Source organism: Leptosomus discolor, unplaced genomic scaffold (assembly GCF_034619465.1).
Source record: "Leptosomus discolor isolate bLepDis1 unplaced genomic scaffold, bLepDis1.hap2 HAP2_SCAFFOLD_119, whole genome shotgun sequence".
NCBI classification, from domain to species: domain Eukaryota; kingdom Metazoa; phylum Chordata; class Aves; order Leptosomiformes; family Leptosomidae; genus Leptosomus; species Leptosomus discolor.
In genome coordinates this window covers 96,126-113,655 of record NW_028237834.1, presented here as the reverse complement: position 1 = coordinate 113,655, position 17,530 = coordinate 96,126, and the positions used below count along the sequence as shown (strand labels likewise).

The 17,530-nt window shown below is 54.8% G+C and overlaps 1 pseudogene; it reads right to left on the bottom strand.

The window, feature by feature from the left end:
* Positions 1-3,412: 3,412 nt before the first annotated feature.
* LOC147412696 (axonemal central pair apparatus protein HYDIN-like) overlaps positions 3,413-17,530 on the bottom strand; it is a 65,008-nt pseudogene continuing 50,890 nt past the window's right edge.

The following is a 17,530-nucleotide window of genomic DNA, read 5'->3' as shown; positions in this document are numbered from 1 at the left end:
GGTTTTGGGCCTTAAAAAGGTTGGTTTGGGCCCTGAAGTGGGGATTTGGAACCTAAAAATAAGGGTTTGGTTTCTAAAAAGAGGCTTTGGGCACTGAAATGGGGATTTGCACCCTAAAAATGAGGGTTTGGGCACTGAAATGGGGATTTGGACCCTAAGAAGGAGGCTTTGGGCCCTAAAATGGAGAGTTTGGTCTCTGAAGTGGGGATTTGGACCCGAAAAGGGAGGTTTTGTGCAATAAAAAGGAGGGTTTGGGCCCTGAAGTGGGTATTTTTATCCTAAAAAGGATGGTTTGGGACACAAATAAGCAGATTTGTGCCCTGAATTAGGCATTTAAACCCTTAAAAGGTGGGTTTGGGCCCTAAGAAAAAGGGTTTTGGGGAATGGAGATTTCGACCTTAAAAACTGAGCATTTGTGCCCTATAAAGGAGAGTGTGGACATGGAAATGGAGGGTTTGGACCCTGAAATGGGTATTTGGACCCTAAAAAAAGAGGGTTTGGACCCTGGAAAGGAGGGTTTGGGCCCTAGAAAGGAGCATTTGTGCCCTGAAATGGGGATTTGAACCCGAAAAAGAGGGTTTGGAACCTGAAGTGGGGATTTGGACGTGAAAATAGGATGACTTGGGCCCTAAAAAGGAGGGTTTGGGCCCTGAACTGGGGATTTGCACCCTAAAAAGGAGGGTTTGGACACTAAAATGAGGGTTTGGGCACTGAAAAGGAGGTTTTGGGCCCTGAAGTGTGTATTTTTATCCGAAGAAGGATGGTTTGGGCCACAGAAAAGCAGATTCGGGCCCTGAATTAGGCATTTGGACCCTTAAAACTTGGGTTTGGACCGTTAAAAGGTGGGCTCGGGCCCTAAGATGGAGGGTTTGGGCCCTGGAATGGAGATTTCAAGAACACATTCGATGCAGCTTTGCCTGCCCTGGAAGGAAATCATCTCCTCTTTCTAAGACGTTCTCGATTTATTGGTTATTGTTTTAAAAAGCATTCATTCCCAGACTCACTGGCGTGATTACCTCTGGGGCACTCATTGTTAAAAATAAACAGCTATTTTTAACCTCTGAGACTAACCATTCAGTCCATTAGTACCGCCTTTGAATGCCCTTCCTTTACATTTCACGTCATGCGAAACAGTTTTCTGTGACCCTATGAAAATACCCACAGTAACTGAAAAGGTACTGAAGCCGAGAAAACTCACTAACAACAGTGTTATTCAGCAGGGATTGTTTATTGTGGCACCGGGCAGCACGGGGGATGGCTCCTTCCATACGTGCGCACTCAAGCGTTAGGATTCTTGTCTTGTATTTACAGCTTTCATGTTTATTCATTACATTTCTAAGAAAAGGTTGGGTTATTCTTATTATTTCCAGGAATTCATTAACATAAGTTCCTCTCACAGTCCCGCCTCAGTCTGCCCAATCTATGCCCCTGTCGGGGGTCCTTGGTGGTCGTTGGGGATGAAGGTCAAGTCTTCCTCAGGGCTGAACTTTTGAACTTGCCCTGTGGCGCATGCCCTGAACCATCCTAGGTCTTTTCCAATTCACAGAACCAGCTCTTGCTCGCTGCTCTCCCTCTCTCCTGCTCAGTCCTTTGTGTTCCTTGAGCCCCACAGTCTGATCGGAGGATGCCACCTGGTGTCCTTCGCTTGGCGCATTCTGCTTTGTTCTTATCTTTAGAGTGTGTGTTAGTTAGGCCGCAATGGATCCATGCATAAGGGTCAGTACAAATCAGCCTCCCTCCCTATCTCTAAAGGCTGGTCAGCAGCACTTTTCTAAAAGCCAGTTTTCTAAAAGGCAGTTAGCCATTTATTACAGAACAAGGTGACATCCCTGAACACCCAGCACAGCTTCACCGAGAACAAGTTGTGCCAGGCCCAACATGAGCCTTGCTTTGCAGAGGTGACTGTCCTAGGGGGATAAGGGGACAGCAGCACCTGGCATTTACTCTGCCTGTCGCAAGGCCCATGGCGCAGCCTGCGAGGGCATCCAGCTGGGTGAGGCGTGGGCAGGAGAAGGGGACTGCACGGTGGGAGGACCGCTGCCTTGTGCTCAGCAGGACAAATCGCCCCCCGCGGGGCAGCTGCTGGTGGTGGTGTGCCTGAGGTCAGTGGTGGGTCTGATGCTGATGATCGTCTGAAGGAAGGGCCTGGGTGGTAGTGGGACAGGCCACCTTCGGCAAGGTTGTGGGTGTCCCTTGCCATGTGGGGAAGGGAGCAGCTTGATGGAAGCCAGGGCCTCTCCTCCCCTCTCCCTTTGGGGCTCGGTGCAGAAGAGATGGCACCTCTTCACGAGGGGGCAGTGATGGGGGAAGTGAGCCCACACAACCCTTGACAATTAACAAAAGTACTGTTTATTGCTGGGAGAGGTGGCAGGTGAGCCTGTGGAAGTGCATAGCGTTTGTGTTCAGTTAAACAGGGCTTTTCCCTTGTGAACATGTGTTGCTACCGCCAAAGAGGGTGTTGTCTCTCAAGTGTTTTTCAGTAACTCCCAGAATGACCTCCATAATTTTACCTGACACTGAAGTGAGACTGATAATTTGGGAACAAGCAATTCATAGTGTTCAGTGCCTTCATTAGGATACTTTTACTCCATTAAAAAACCCCACCTGGTATAAAATTATTGATGTGACAGCCTAAAAGCCCCAGGATGTAAGGCACCGCCAAAGCACGAAGGTGGGCCTGGAAATGTCAAGTTTTCCAAAAGAGCCCCTTACTTGATGACAGAGATAAGGACGGGTGACAGGAGTGTAGACGCAGTCGCCAAAGTGCCAAATAAGAGAGGCTGAAAGCATTTTTATTCTTTTGTCGTTGATTATCGTCCCGTGGTGAAGGGGCAGAGGCTGGGCTGCTGGTGGGGAGCCAGCTGGGCGCTCCTGCGATGCTGTTGGCACCATGTCATGCAAAGGAGCCCGGGTGGCTGGGGTACTGCCAGGTGATGGCTGTGGCAGGTGGACCCACGGCCATGGTTCTTCTGGAGGTGGATCCACCTCCATGTGCTCCAGTGTCGTCCTTCAGTGGGCTGTCACGCCTGGGCCTCGTCCCATGCCTTCAGCAGATAGACATGCCAGGGCCCCACGCTGTTCCCCTGTGTGCCCACTGCGCTGCACTGGACGATGATGCTTGTGTGAGCACGGGCGACGGCTCTCATGGCATGAGGGGTGATGTTGTTCCTCCGTCTCCTCCTTCTCCTTTGCCGATTGTCCTTCTTCAGGCTCCTGAGAGGTGTCTTCCTCTCTGGCCATTGTGGGAACTGTCTCTGTGCTGTCCCACATGAAGGTGGGCAGCCACCCACCTCGTTGCTCCGGCTGCTCCCTGGCAGGGAGCTCCCTCAGCAGCCCCGCGGGGTTTATTCCCGACCGACCGCTGCGGAGGTCGCTGCTCCCCCTCGGTTCGCTGACGAAGGCAGCCTGAGGGTCACCTGGGAGCGGGGAGGCCGCGGAGGTAGTACACCCAGCAGATGCCAGCCCCCCCGGGGCAGGAGACCACCAGCTGGGTGGGGACGTGGGCCGGGCCACCCTCGAAGGAGACGCTGATGATGGTGGTCTTCTTGGAGCGCAAGCTCTTGGCGGCCCTGACTGTGAAGGCCGGGTGCTCCACCGTGTACTGGAAGGCCATGGGCTGCGGGAAGATGTTTTTGAAGGGGATGGAGGTGCTGCCTCCAGCCTCGATGGGGAAGGGGCCCTGGGGCTTGGGTGGGAGGGCGAGGCCGAAGAGGGGGATGCTGTAATCCTCCTCCAGCAGGGAGGAGAGAGCTTCAGTGTGGCCCTGGTTTCGCCCAGCTGGCAGGGCTCGTAGGTCACCTCCATGCTCACTTCCGAGCCCCCTGGGCTGGCGGGGGCCACGGTGACGGTTTCCTCTGTCTGGAAGTCAGCGCAGTCGGTCTGCACAGGGGAGAGAAGAGACCAGAGAGGGGGACAGGTCACAAAAGCACAGCCAGCACCTCAGGAAGAGACGGAGAGTCCCCTGCTATCATGCTGCTATCACCCGTCCCCACCCCCCTGGTGAATGGCCATAAGGACTGTCCAAACGTGCCCAGCAGGGACAACCCTGCACCCAGACCTCAGAAGACCTTCCTGCCAGAGCTGGGGTTGAGGGTGGAAGTCCAGCTACCATGGAACCTCCAAGAGCAGCTCCAACAAGGGCAGCAGAGAGTGGTCTGCAAGTGAGGACAGTCCAGCTGGGGACAAGCCCAGCGTCGGTAGGAAGTGCCCTGGGCTCACACAGCCACACTGGCTATGCCAGGCCGAGCCGGAGGGACACGATCCCTCCATGGAGAGGGCTGATGCTGGCCACATGAGCTGCCTCCCAGCAAGAGCCCTGGGCAGGCTGGAGTCACCTGGAGGAGGTAGTCTGTCTTCTGCTGGGTGTAATTCATGATTTTGGTGGTGATGGTCTGGCTAGAGCCCAGCGTGGTGCAGAAGTAGAGGGGCTTCTCCAGCCTGCTCACAGTGGCTTTCAGGTGCAGGTTGTAGTAGAAGGAGCCCAAGTCGCTGCTCTGGAGCACCAGGCGTCCGGTGCTCTCACCCATTTTCAGGGGCTGGTACTCAAAGATGAGGTCAGCCTGGGAGGAACGAAGGGAAAAGCCACTGGGTCAGGCAGAGGCGGGGAGGCCAGGGCTGGGATGGCGGAAACTGGTCCCTGGGGCGCTCACACAGTGCTGGAAGGAACCCAGCACCAGCCCTCACTCCAACTCCCTCTCTCTGGTGCAGAGCCTCGCTGCATCTAGGGAACGGTTCACTTGGGGGACCATTCCCAACATCTGAGAACCCTCCAGCACTATCCCAGAAGCTTCTCACCCTAAAATGCCCCCACTGTCCCCAGGGCACACAACGCCTCCTATCAATCCAGGCTGCAAACACCCTGCCAGTGTTTGAACATACCCACACTAAATAAGGCGCATGTGGCACAAGGACCGGCCATGCGAGGCCTGAGGGGAGCATATCACAAGGGGTAGCATGGTAGACTTCACCAGCACAGGGCAATTCCCACTAGGGATGTTCTCACATGCTGCTTCCCCTCCAGATTATGAGCAGGTGGGAGCTGTCACACTTGGAAAGCAGTCCCAGATGGTTCATGTAGGGCATCACCCTTCAAGAACACCCACTCCCAGAAAGGCTTCAGGGAGAGGAGAGCCTACTGGATGAGCTTTGTACCTACCTCTCACTGCACAGGAACTGTGAAATGCTGGGGAACGCTGACGTCAGACACCTTGCAATCTACGGCAAACGTCACTGGGACAGGCAGAGGGTTGTCCACCTTGACGGTGGAAGACGCTCTCTGTCAAACAGCGGTGGTCATTTCAACAGTGCTGATGGGTCCCGAAGCGGTGGCCTTGAAAGTCACCATGTAGAACAAGTACTCCTTGGTCACCTCGTTGAGGAAGGTCACCTGAATCAGAGAAAAAGGGAAGCGCTGGTCATTCTGCACACAAAAAGACACCAGCTGTACCCAGCCAGCCCCAAGAACCCCCTGGGATCAGCGCCCGACTTCCAAGAACAGCTGTAAGCAGCCGCCCAGGCAGAGCGCAAGACCAGGGAAAACAAAGCACGTGTGGTGTTTCCACGTCGTAGCCTCCCCATCGCCCATTGCGTCCAGCTCACCAATGCCCTGACCCACCTGGGCTTTGCAGTCCCCAGTGGGACCCTCACAGAGACGGACACCTGAGTGGGTGTGTGGGGAGATGCCTGCTGTTCAGTACCCACCTAGGACACCTACAGACCCACCAGTGGGGGTATGAAAACAGGCGTGTAGCTTCTCAGTGAGCCAACAGCTCCTTGAAGAGCCCCACAGCCCCATGTCCACGCTTACCATTGTGTTAAAAACTCCTTCCTTGTAGGAGCGGAACGTGAGCTTGTAGTCCTTCTTAGCAGAGCCTGGCACATCGACATATTCCAGTCCCTGCAGCACAGAACTGCTTTCCAGGTTTTCTGGTTTGAGAATGTCCACTACCACGAGGAACCTGTGGGTGAGAAGCGTGCAGTGATGGCCAACAGGAAGGACTCTCAGAGGACGCCTCTCGTATCGGGGTACAACACAGCCTCTCTCATCCTCAATGCCTCAAGCAGAGGGAGCCAGCTCTCATCCCCTCCAGGATGGGTCTGCATAGGCAGAACATGGGTAGTGTGATCCCAGACACCTGTGGCCAGAAACAGCCCAGCAGAGTGAAAAGCTTACAGGAAGGAGCTTCCAGGCAGTGGGAAGCCTTTCCTCGTGCTGCTGCATGGATTGCTGATGGGACAAGACTTCCAGGGCTGGACTCACCTCTGTGGTTTGTTCAGCCAGTTGGAGACGGGGATGAGCTCAGTGTAGGAAGTCCTACACGGGACCTGCCGGAAAATGGTCCCTGAACACTTTGGGGCCTCAGCAGTCCCTTGCAGGAGGTAGTACAAGCCTGTCCCATCCGGCAATGGGAAGAAGATGGAGCCCTAGAGACAAGAAACAGGGTAAGTGAGCTCTCCTGCTCTCTGTCCAGACCGGTTACTGGCTTTCAAGCACACCCAGAGTGTCCCAAGTCTCAGGCTGTCACTTGAGCAGCTTTGAGCAAGTCCAGCTGGCAGAGCTGTGACTGCAGTCCTGTGCATGCCCATCCTGCATGGCTGGAGATGGCAACATTGTACCTGCTCGGGCCAGCACAGCTATAGGACACAGAGGCAGCACGGCTGGGCAAAGCAAGGAAACGCTGGCCCTGCAGCAGAGCTGCTCTGCCCATCCCAACACTCCTTTACTAGCCTTACTAACCTGGGCACATCGGCTGCCAGCCCTGCGCTCGTGCAGGGACAGCCGTGGCAAGGAGGTGGCCGTCCCGGCTGAGCTCGACTGCCCTGGCAGTGCTGGGATTAGCCCCAACACTCTGGCCAAGAGCGCAGCCTGCGAGCTGGCATGGCAAGGTCCCACCAGCCAGGGTGGGCCCCGAAAAGCTCATAGCCAGTATGGTGCCAGTGGGTCACAGCCACCTGCCCTGGGGCATCTCCTCTGCCTCCAGAGCAGCTGAAAACTGCAGGGCACTTCATGCAGGGCTCTACATGAAAGAGATATGAGCATATGCAACCCTACAGGGCGCAGATCTGCTGAGCACCCTGGAGACTGAGCCCAGAAGCCTCTAGCCTCCACTCTTGCCCTGGCCTAAATTCTGGCTTAGTAGAGGGTCAGCTGGAAAAGGACAAGGGGCAGGTGCCTGACACCCACCTCCAGCACCCCAGAGCTGTTCTGAATTGAACCCCTGGACTGAAAAGCTTGTCCCTGGCATGTCTCAGAAATAGTGCCCATGAAAACAGAGGGGCCAGTCACACCCCATCCGCCCAGATTTAGACCTGCAGGAAGGGCTCTTTCCAAAGGGCCTGTATGACTGAAGGGGAGGTCAAGAGATCTCTGTGTCATTTCCCACCTGACTGCCCATGGCCGGGGGGCACTGAGAAATGGCAGGGCAGCTTCCCCCGCCTTGTTCCCTGCATGCTGCAAAGGGAACCTGCGAGGGCAGGTCTGGCAGAAATGGTCGTGCCCAGGGCTTGGGGAGCCTGTGCAGCTCACAGGGTTGAGCACGGGGGTCTCCGAGCCCCCCTGGGCTGCATGGGCAGGGACCAGGAGCTGCACAGACCAAACTTCATTGCCTGCACCTTCAGAAAGCCTGGCTTTTTAGGTTCGCTGCTCCAATACGTTTAGTGGTCAGTCCAGACTTCCCACCTGCGCTTTCCCTATGCCTGGCCTCCAGCTGCCAAGAAACCCAGCTTCCAACATAGCTCACAGGACAACTTCAGCTTGGACAGGACCTCTGTAGGTCACCTCGTCCAACCTCCTGCCCAAAGCAGGGTGAGGATGAGGGTCGGCATGCTGAGGCACAGCTCACATACCTGATGCTTGTTATTCACAGAGCTCATGGTTAGGGGCTTGTAGGTGATCCTGTAGGGCTTTTTTTGTTGATTGGCCTCCAGATGGAAAATTTCAGGCCCCTTCCAGTGTTCCCCCTCAATGACAGGCTGCACGGTCCGGGCCTTGTTGCTCGGGTTGGACAGGAGGACGGTCTGGCTGTGCTGCTCGTGCACATCGCACACGAAAGTCAGTGTCTGCAACAGAGGAGCACAGAGGCTGCTTGGTCATACTGAGGAACCCTTTCCACTCTTCTCAGACTGACCAGAATCCATGCCAGGACCCAGAGCACAAGGAGCAGCTTTTCCTTGTCATAGGCAAAATATCGATTTGGGCCATAGCTTTTGGAGTAAATCAAGTTGGTTGTTCTTAAAGAAGGGAGGGGAATAAGTCTTTTGCATGCTGGGTGAAGGGGCCTGCTGCCTCCCAAGGAGGGGAGAAAGAAAGTGGGGAGTCCTGGACGGAAATTCTCCTGCACAGGACAAGACCTGCAGCTGCACAGTCCCTTTGGGGGCAGGCTGAAGAGCAGCTCTGGGCTCTCATTTGGGAGCAAGAGCCAACACCTCCCAGCTGCACCCTCCTGGAATGCCTGTGAGAGCCAGGTGCATCCATGCTGCATCCCTGTGCCCCAGGGGCGGGATGCAGTTGCCTTGCCCACTCCTAGTGCTGGATGCCCTCCCCTGCCCCGAAAAGGAGGAAAAGTGGGGCTGCGGGTGCAATCCTGTGGCTATAGCTGGGTGGCTCTGTGGGGAGGGTCTCAGAAGAGCCCTGCAGGGTGTCCCCGTAGCAAGGCTGCTGCAACGCAGAGCCAGGACAGCTGGGGCGCCCACTGGAGGAGCGGTGCATTTAACAGGGCAGGACGGCAATTACAGGGCTCAGAAATTTTGGGAATCCTGCCCAGCAGTTTTCTCAGCTCTCTGGGATACCCAGGCAGGACAACAGGCAGGAGTGAGTCTATGCACGGAAACAGCCTGCCCTGGGAGGGATGTGGTGAAAATGGTGGGGCAGGCGGGGGACCCATCCTGACTTTGCTCTGGTTACCTCTTTGGTCACAGGGGTCTCCACGCAGCACTCTGCCAGCGTAAGCCGGAGCGGCTGACTGCCCTGGATGAAGCACCGCAGGCCCTCGCACTGGATAGCACGGCTCAGCTTAGAGGGGCGGAAGGTCACAGTGAAGGGGACATCCATTCCTGGAGAGATGTAACCCTTTGTGGGGCTGATGGAGAAATCTGGCTTGAAGCTCTCGGCGTCCCACTTAAACCTTGCCAAGGAAAGCACAAGGACAGGCACGAAGGGTTAGCAACTGGGAGGCTGCAAACACAGCGCGCTGTTTCTAATTCTCTCGTGGGCTTTTCCATCAGATCTCAGGCACGATGCTGAGCCACCTGGCAGTAAGGCTTCAGGCTGGGCAGGACTCAACTGCACCCATCTGTGAACATGCTTTTGGTGTATCCCTTCCTAACTTCCAGGGCCTAATGGCACAGCCTTGGCTGCACGACTCCCCAGTGGGATGGAAAAGCAGAGGGGAACTATCTGGGCAAGCTACAGCTCCATCCAACCCCCCTCCAAGCTCTCAGCCCTCAGAAAAGACGGGGTTTTGCATTACTTGACTCCTATGTCACCTGTGTTCTGCATGACGATGCACCGGGATGTGTAGCTCTGCTGCACCACCGCTCCAAAGCTGAGGTGTTCCTGGTCCAAGCTCACACAGATGCCCTGGCAGGACCCCCGCACCATGAAGAGGGAGCGCATCAGGCCGTTGCACTCCAACGCCACTTCCTCGTTGAACAGCTGGATGCGACGCTTTGGGGAGAAGGTCACCTCCACTTTACAGGTGTCTCCTTTGGGCTTCAGACTTAGTTTGCTGGTGGGGTTCAAGCAGAGAACGTGCCCAAAGAAAGGAGTGGAGACTGCTTCATCTAGCAACTGAGCTATGAATCCTCCCTCGGGTCTTCCAGTTCCTGTTCTGTCCCCATCAACGTTGGCCCAACGCTACTCACTCCCTGGTACGCATCCCTAGGCACCAAGGTACGTGTTCCTGTGACGTGTCCATCTGGCCACGGTGAGCTGGACCGTGTCTTCCAAAGTAATTTCACATGAGCTCCAAGAGAGCTGTAACTCTTGGTCTCTAAAGATTACCTTTCCGTATCTAATATACACGGCCACGTCCTAATGTACGTGTCTAAAACAGATGAGAGGAATTGTACCTCCCCTCACTCCTGGCTCTTAGGGGAGTTCTGACACCCAGCTCAGATGAGACATTTGTATTGCAAGTCTCTGCTGGTAGAGCAGCCCCAGCAGGGAGGACAGGACAGCATACAGGCAGCCAGGACAGCACACAACTGTAATTATCTCCTAGCTCCTGCCCAGAGCAGCTCATAGCTACCTGCAGACATCCCTGCAGGCATACCAAAGTGCTCTCCAGTGAAGGAAGAGGCCTTACCCCAGCTTCTTGCAGCTCTGGCGTGGTGGACATAAGACTGAGCTTAAAAGTGATTGGGACAGCACTGTTGTTTGCTATGGTGGCAATCTTCTTCACCGTCTGTCTGATGGAGAGGGCTCTCAGCTTCACCTTCTTTCCTGGTGGTTCCACAACATCAACCTGAGGCAGGAGGGATTAATGTAAAGCCAAAGGAAAGGAGGAGAACAGGTTTTCTGCCACGAGGGTGGCAGAAAACCAAAACATGGTAGGCTAGGGAAGAGATGAGGAAAACTGAGAAAGCCATGCTGGCTGCCTGCCACCTGGAGTTTTGGGATTTGGATTTCATCTCACCTTCATTTCTGTGCCCTTTCCTCGGACCTCAACAGTCTGCTGACAAAGCCCATTGATTTCAAAAGGGACGAGCTCGTGGTAAGATGCAACCTCTCTGGGATAGAAAGTGATGGGCACCTCCACTGTCCCTCCCGGGCGTAGGATGGACCCTGGGAAGTCCACCTCCAGGTGCGTAGTGCTGGTGAACAAGCAGTTCAAGCTGACAGAAAGCAGAGCAAAGAGGAGCAGAGGTGTCACAAGGCTGTGTGTGCTCAGATGACATCAGCGCTGCTTAGGGCTCTCCTGTCTCCTCTCCCTGCATCCTCACGATTTCGCCCACAGTGGTCATGAGGACATGGAGCAGGCACATGCCAGGCAAGGGCTGAAGGACTGCGCGGAGAAGGCCTACCTCACATCCTTGTCTGCCTTGTTTGTGATGACAACGGTCTGCTGGGCAGGTCCCATCCCAGCATGGTAGACGAAGCAGGCTCCAAAGTTGAGTCTGGTGGTGGAGAAGTGGACGGGGGGCACTACCACGGTGGCCAGGAATACACAGGTAAACGTGGGACCCTTGTTGATCTGGTGGGGTGAAAGAAAGTGTGAGGCAGCTGAAGAGATGGGAACGACAACTGCAAACACCAGAGGTGGCCGAGGAAGAGGATGAGGGACAGCTGGCTGCAGTGACAATAACAAAAAGCAAGTGCCAAAGGACCCCAGAACAGAAATAGAAAGGGGAAGGCTTGGTCTGAGAGGAAAAGGTTTTTGGAGAGTCACATCCCTGCTTTGCGCAGCCACGTGCTGGCAAGACCTTTCTGAGCTGTGGGACCCGACTCAGGAGGGGCCTGGCAAGGAGACACAGCTCCATCCCCACGCACATCTACTTTGGGGGGGGGTGGGGGTGGGGGGTGCACACACCCCCCCCTCCAAACTAGTGGCAGAGAGGGCCTGGGGGATATGTCCTGCCACAAAACTGCTTCCCAAAGTGGTCCTGGATAAGCACTTAGTAAAATACTCCATTCAGAAGCTGTCAGGCTTGCTATTTTGGCAGCAGGAGCCTCTCTACCTCATTCAGGCTCTGTAGTGATAGAGCTCACCCCTGGCTCTGGGCTCCTGCTGCCAAGCTGCTGCAGAGGGAAGGTGAAAGTCCTGTACGAAACGCTGGTGCCTCACCTGCAGCTTCAGCTCTACGCCCTCTAAAGAGCACATCTTCTGGGGGTGAAAAGCCAGCTGTGTCTCTGCTTTCCTCTCCGCCCGCACGGTGCCCGTGCGAGGGGTGACGGTAAGGACCTGCTTACGGGCTGCAGGGCCGCTCAGTTCCCACGAGAAGGGGAAGCTGAACTTGCTGCTGTTGCGGATGCTGAAGATGCGCTTGATGTTCTCGTTCAGCTGTACCTGCGGGGAGAAGGCGGCGAGGACCAAGGGCTGGAGCACACGCAGCGTCAGCTGGCCCAGCAAGTGCTTCTTCCTAACGTGCTCCTGCATCTTTCCCATTCAGCTAATGGCCAATGTGAAAAATCCACCTCCCTCCCTCTAGAGACCCATAAATGAAGAAAAGCATTCCCTCTTGTGCAAATGTAGTGGCAAAGCTCCTGGTTAAGGCCCAACCTGGCAGGGCTTCGTGGGGCAAATGGTTCAGGGAACTGCTCACCTCCTTGAAATCAATGACGTTGACCTTCTCCGTGCTGAGCTTGGTGACAGGGTCGTTGCTGTCCTCACTCCTGACAGACACGGTCATGCTATAGCCGGTGGCCTTGATAATCAGGCAGAGGGGCTGGGTCTTCCTCTTGACATCGCACTTGAGGTTGAAGACTGCCTCTCCTTCTAGTGTCGGTGTGAAGACGACTGTAATGGGAAACCTGGGGAGAGAAGACCCTTTTTGCTCCATTCACTGCCTCTTTGCTTTCTTGGCCAAACAGTGCTGGCTCTGCGGGAGAGCATCTGGGCAACGGCTGTGGTGAGATCCCAGGCCTGGGAGAAACCAGGAGCAGCGCTCTGCCCTTCCAGGGCTTTCTGCTGTGGAGCAAGCCCTGGTGAGCCCTGGTCAGGGTATGATGATTCCATGCAATGGAACAGCAGAGGATACAACAACACGGCAGCAAATCCTGAGCCAATGCTGACCTCCCTGCCCTGCCCACATGCTACAGGGCAGCACTGGGTTGAGACCCCACTTCTGTCCCAAACACAGAGGAGGGCACTCGTGGAGCTCCCCGATCTCTCCGATCTACATGGCAGGGGTAACATCCTCTTTGCAAAAAGGAATCATCCACCTCCCATGACAGCGGTACCATGCGGGTGCCACCAAACCGCATCTTTGTAATTTTTGTGGGTAACTTCTGGGCACATGATCAAATACAGCCAAACTGCAGAGATTTAAGGAATTACCACTTCTCAGGTGAGGCCCAGTAGCTGATGCAGGGTGCTCTCTTATCTCGCAGCCTGCGGCAAGCCAAAATTCAGCATCTTTTAAGCCACAGCAAAGCTGCCCAGAGCTAACACATTCTCCTTACACCCAGACAGGCTCTGAGTGGGCACAGGGACATCCATGGTGGACCAGAAGATGAGCTAGTGATCTGTTACACTGTGTGAACTCATGATCACGTCTGCTCGCAAGTCATGGCTGCCGTTTACAAGAGAAGAGCATCTGTTTTCTGACAGGTGATCCTGCAAAACAGAGCCAGTTGTGTAAGCCTGTTGCTGTCCCTCACAATGGGCTGCAGTGCTGCTTCTGTGCTTTGCTGCTCTTGGTAGCTTTGTATAGACCATGTGTGGTGGAACAGAGAGGAGAGGAGACCTCGCACACTTAGGGCTGCTGGCTCAGGGGGTCACAGGGTTAAAACCCTCAAACATGCTTTTATCATCAAAACTAGAAGATCCAAAGCCTAAATTTCTCCAGGAAGGGGGCCTAGAAGACCGGGGTAACCCCAACACAGCCACTTTATGGAGAGACCTGCAGTTTCAAGGCGTCCCCATCGGGGAGGAACAAAACAAGGCAGATGTATGCTATTGCTGAGAGCCACCTGGTGACCGAGGAGGGGAGAAAGCCTCAAAAGCAAAATGACAGTGCAACGTTGAGTACTACGTTTGAGGCAATCTGGCCTGTGAGCCCTGTTACCTTGAATGAGGAGCGATGGAGCCTTCCAGGGGCTCTTATTTTCACAGAGGCGTTGCATCCCGCTGAGAAGAGAGAACTTTTTCTGGAAGCAAAGCTGAAGGCTTCCTTCTCACGGTTGATCATATAGACAGTCCGCTGTACCTTGTGCCCTGGGGAGCAGACAAAGAAGCTGCTGAAAAACTTTTGTTCCTCTGGCCGCCAGACCACCACTGCCTGCTGCGTGCCTGCCTGCTGGCTGAGCCCAGCAGGCAATTTGCAGCGAGGAGCGTTGCCTGCAGCACGGCACGCTCAGGATGCCAACACGGAAATGCACTTCTGACCCCCTGGGCTCCCCTGCATCACCCCCAAACCCCCTCTTGGAAACAGCCCCAACCACACGCCTTCCTCCTTTCCCCTTCCTCTCCCTCGTACACTTGGGTGCCAGGAGCTGGATGATCTGCTCACAAGTGCCTGTTTCCATTTCCAGCTTCCTTGGTGGAGCCAGCTGGAAAAACAGGACTGCTGGGTCCCTGGAACGGTCCCCATGTGAGGGTGTAAGGTACAACCACGGTGCTCACCAGTTAACACCAAGTGGAAGTTCAGGTGGGATCTGTCCAAAGTCACCAGCGGGTCAGTGGTGTTGCCCACCAAGAGGAACGGGACTGAAACGCTCTGCTCAGGGATTGTGAAGACCCAGAATGATTCTGTGATATCCAGGTGCTGGGGGATGAATTCAAACTTCATCTGTGGGAGAAAGAGGCAAATGGAGGATAATTGCTGCCCTTGGCAGGGTAAAGGGAGGGGAGTGCAGCCTATACCACCAAGAAACCCCAGGAACCTCCACCTTATGTTGCTGCGGGCTCAGAGATAGGCTGCTGTGCCTCTCATAGCCCCAAGACCTGGCAGAAGTGGGGTACAGGGTGACAACAGTTCATCTGCCAGTTCAGTTACACTGCAGTCAAAGGTTTCTTCATGGTCTTGGCAAGCTCACAGCGAGCTGAGATGCCCAGTCAGTGCATACATAGCTGGTGTTAAAACTGGCATACATGTGTTCTGGATCTACCTTCTTAACTTTCTGCACCCACCTCTGCTTTCTTCCCTGGCTGGATCTGACCTCTCCCTGTGAGGCAGAAGAAAGCCACCCATTCTGGGGGAGCTTCAGGGTCTTGGCAAGTCCACTGGAAGGAATACACGGAATCAGTCGGGTTCATCACCATGAAGGTCCTGGGAACGCAAAGCAAAAAGGACTACTAAGGTGGCGTTGGGATGTTACTGCCTTGGTCCTGTAGCAGACATCAGGCACTGGCAGTCCTGGACACCATCTGGAAGGAGTTATTTGGCATAGGGGAACAACACTGGGAGCACAAACATCTCACCTGCTTTCTAGGGGCCCTGTTTGTCTCAGGTGGCTAAAAATTAATGGCTACCAACAAAGGGATTAGCAAAGAAAGTAGCCAAACACTTGCAGTTAAAATGGCAAGATGGTAAGTGAAAATAGTAAAACGGTAAGTGAAAATGGTAAAATCAAGTCCAGTAAGATGCCTTTGGAAGATGGTGTTCTCTGTTGTGGTTGCAGCCTTCACTGAACCTGTCTGACTGCTATTTCAAGGCAACAAGGACGTCCCAAGGATGCTCTTCAAAGGGACAAAGGAGCGAGGAGCGCTGTCAACCCTTGTGTTTCCTAGCGCAGGCAGCTTGTCTGATGGTCAAGATGGGAGACCTCAGCCGAAGTCCCTGATGCTCTGAATGTGCTTGTCTCCCTCCAGGTCCTGGTGTTGGCTCTTCCCCAGCACCAGGCACACTCGGGCTGAAGCCAGTCTGCTGGGCTGTGCCATCAGCTGTCTGGTCATTAGTTACGAAAGCTTGGCAAAGAGGAAGGCAGGCAAGAATGTGCAGGGCAGAGCAGTGTTGTTCCCCAAAGCCTTCTCTCCACCGTACACAAGAAGCACAATTCAATGCTGTAGGCCCCAGGGGAGCAGGACTTCACACTGTCCTTAATGCCAAGCGCTGAGGCTGGCTGTACTGGGACGTGAAACAGCACCCAGGAATTTTCCCAGATGCTGTAACACAGACATCTCTGCTGTTAGTTCCTGGACATGGTTTGGGAATGACCATTTGGCCAGGAAGCATTCTGCAGAAGTTTGCACCTAGCTCCCCACTCCTGGAGCTGGAAAGAGTTTAACAGCTTGGAGTGAAGCAGCAGGATTCAGTCCTGGGCCCATTTACTTTGCTAACAGAGACATAACCTTCCTGTCTGTCATCTGAGTGTCTATACAGGGTGAGGTTCAGCGGTGGGTTTTGATTCGAGCAGTTCTCTGGGTCTCTGCTGGGCCTTTTCACTGTGTTTGCTGCCCCCACCCTGTTCTCCCTTCTGTCTGTCTTCTCACTTTCACACCTCTCCCCAGGACTTCCTGGTTTAGGATTTATCAAGCAGTAACGCAGAAGCAAAATGCAAACTGACCCCTCTCCTGCTCTTCATTGGGGGGAGTCCTGCTGAAAGCACTTGGCCAGAGATGCTCCAAGTGCACCCCAGCTCCCTTCTGTCCACCTGCAGCGGGAGGCAGGGGTGCTGGAAACAGAGGATTTTCCCCTTGAAAGGTGGTGTCCTACTATAACCTCTTCCTTACTGCAGGGAATTTCCTCTCCTCCACTTCTAGTGCCTCTCTGAAGCTCCAGTCTAGCCGTTGTTCAAGCCAGCTGGGCAGCACTCTGGAGCTGGTCTCTTCCTCCCCGAGCTCATCTCTGAACACCGTCGGTGCCACCCCACCGTTCTCTGTCGAGCCCTGCAGCGGCACCATCCCTGCAGGACAGGAGCAGCTCTTCCAGATGAAGTTCTCCCCTGTGTACGTGGGGGACTTTGAGAGCCGCATGCTCTGCAGGTAGGAGAAGTCCAGGTTTGCTCACTTTTCAACTCCTGCTTCTGCTGGATAGCCGTGGGAATAGCTCTGATGGGGTGGGTGGGAGTGCAGAGCTGGGGACAGCCGGCCCCGGAGAGGCAGCAGAAACAACCAGCATACAGGGGCAAAGGAAGATGATCATCCAGCCTAGGTAGAAGCGGGTGCGGAGACACTGGGAAAAGACTTTGTTTCACCTCCGCTGCCTCCGTGGTGGGGAGTGCAATCCTGTTGGATTTGCTGCTCGATGCTTGCAGAGAGAGGCTGCAAGGCTGTGCAAGGAGATAGGCAAGCAGGAGATTGGCTTTGTGGGCAGGTATGTGGGCCCCAGCACTCAGCCACTACTTAGAAAAGACGAAACGATAAACGATTTGTTTAAAAGGAAGAACAGCAGGCGAGACTGAACATAAGGCCCTAGAAGGGACTCGGGTCCATGTGGGAGATCTCCAGGCCCCCAGGACGTGCCAGAAGATGGGCGAAAGCTGCAACCTCATACCCAGCAGGCAGCAGCACCCCCCTCCAAGGCTGATCAGCCTGTTAGAAATTAGAAGAGGTTTATTAAGTGGCTGAGCAGCACAGGACCATGAGCAGAAGGAAAAGTAGAAGCCACCAGAGAGCACAGCACAACTCTGGGGAAGCAGACACTGGGTCACCTCATGGCAAAGGCAGTTCCTACTCCCACTCACAGGTCCCTGCCCGGCCTCCAGCACTCACGTGAATGTCCTCGTCTGGAAGAGCAAGGTCTCCTTGAACTGAATCGTGTCCGTATCCAGCTGGAACTCGGCATAGTCAACAACAGTGCTGAGGCGAAGCTCCACCTCGCAGCTGCTCTTCTCCAGGACAGCGTGAGCTGGTTCTGGGACTGTCTCGATCACCTCCAAACAGGAGAGGGAAGAATCACTAAGCAGAGCCCAGAAAGCCAGCCTGAGCAG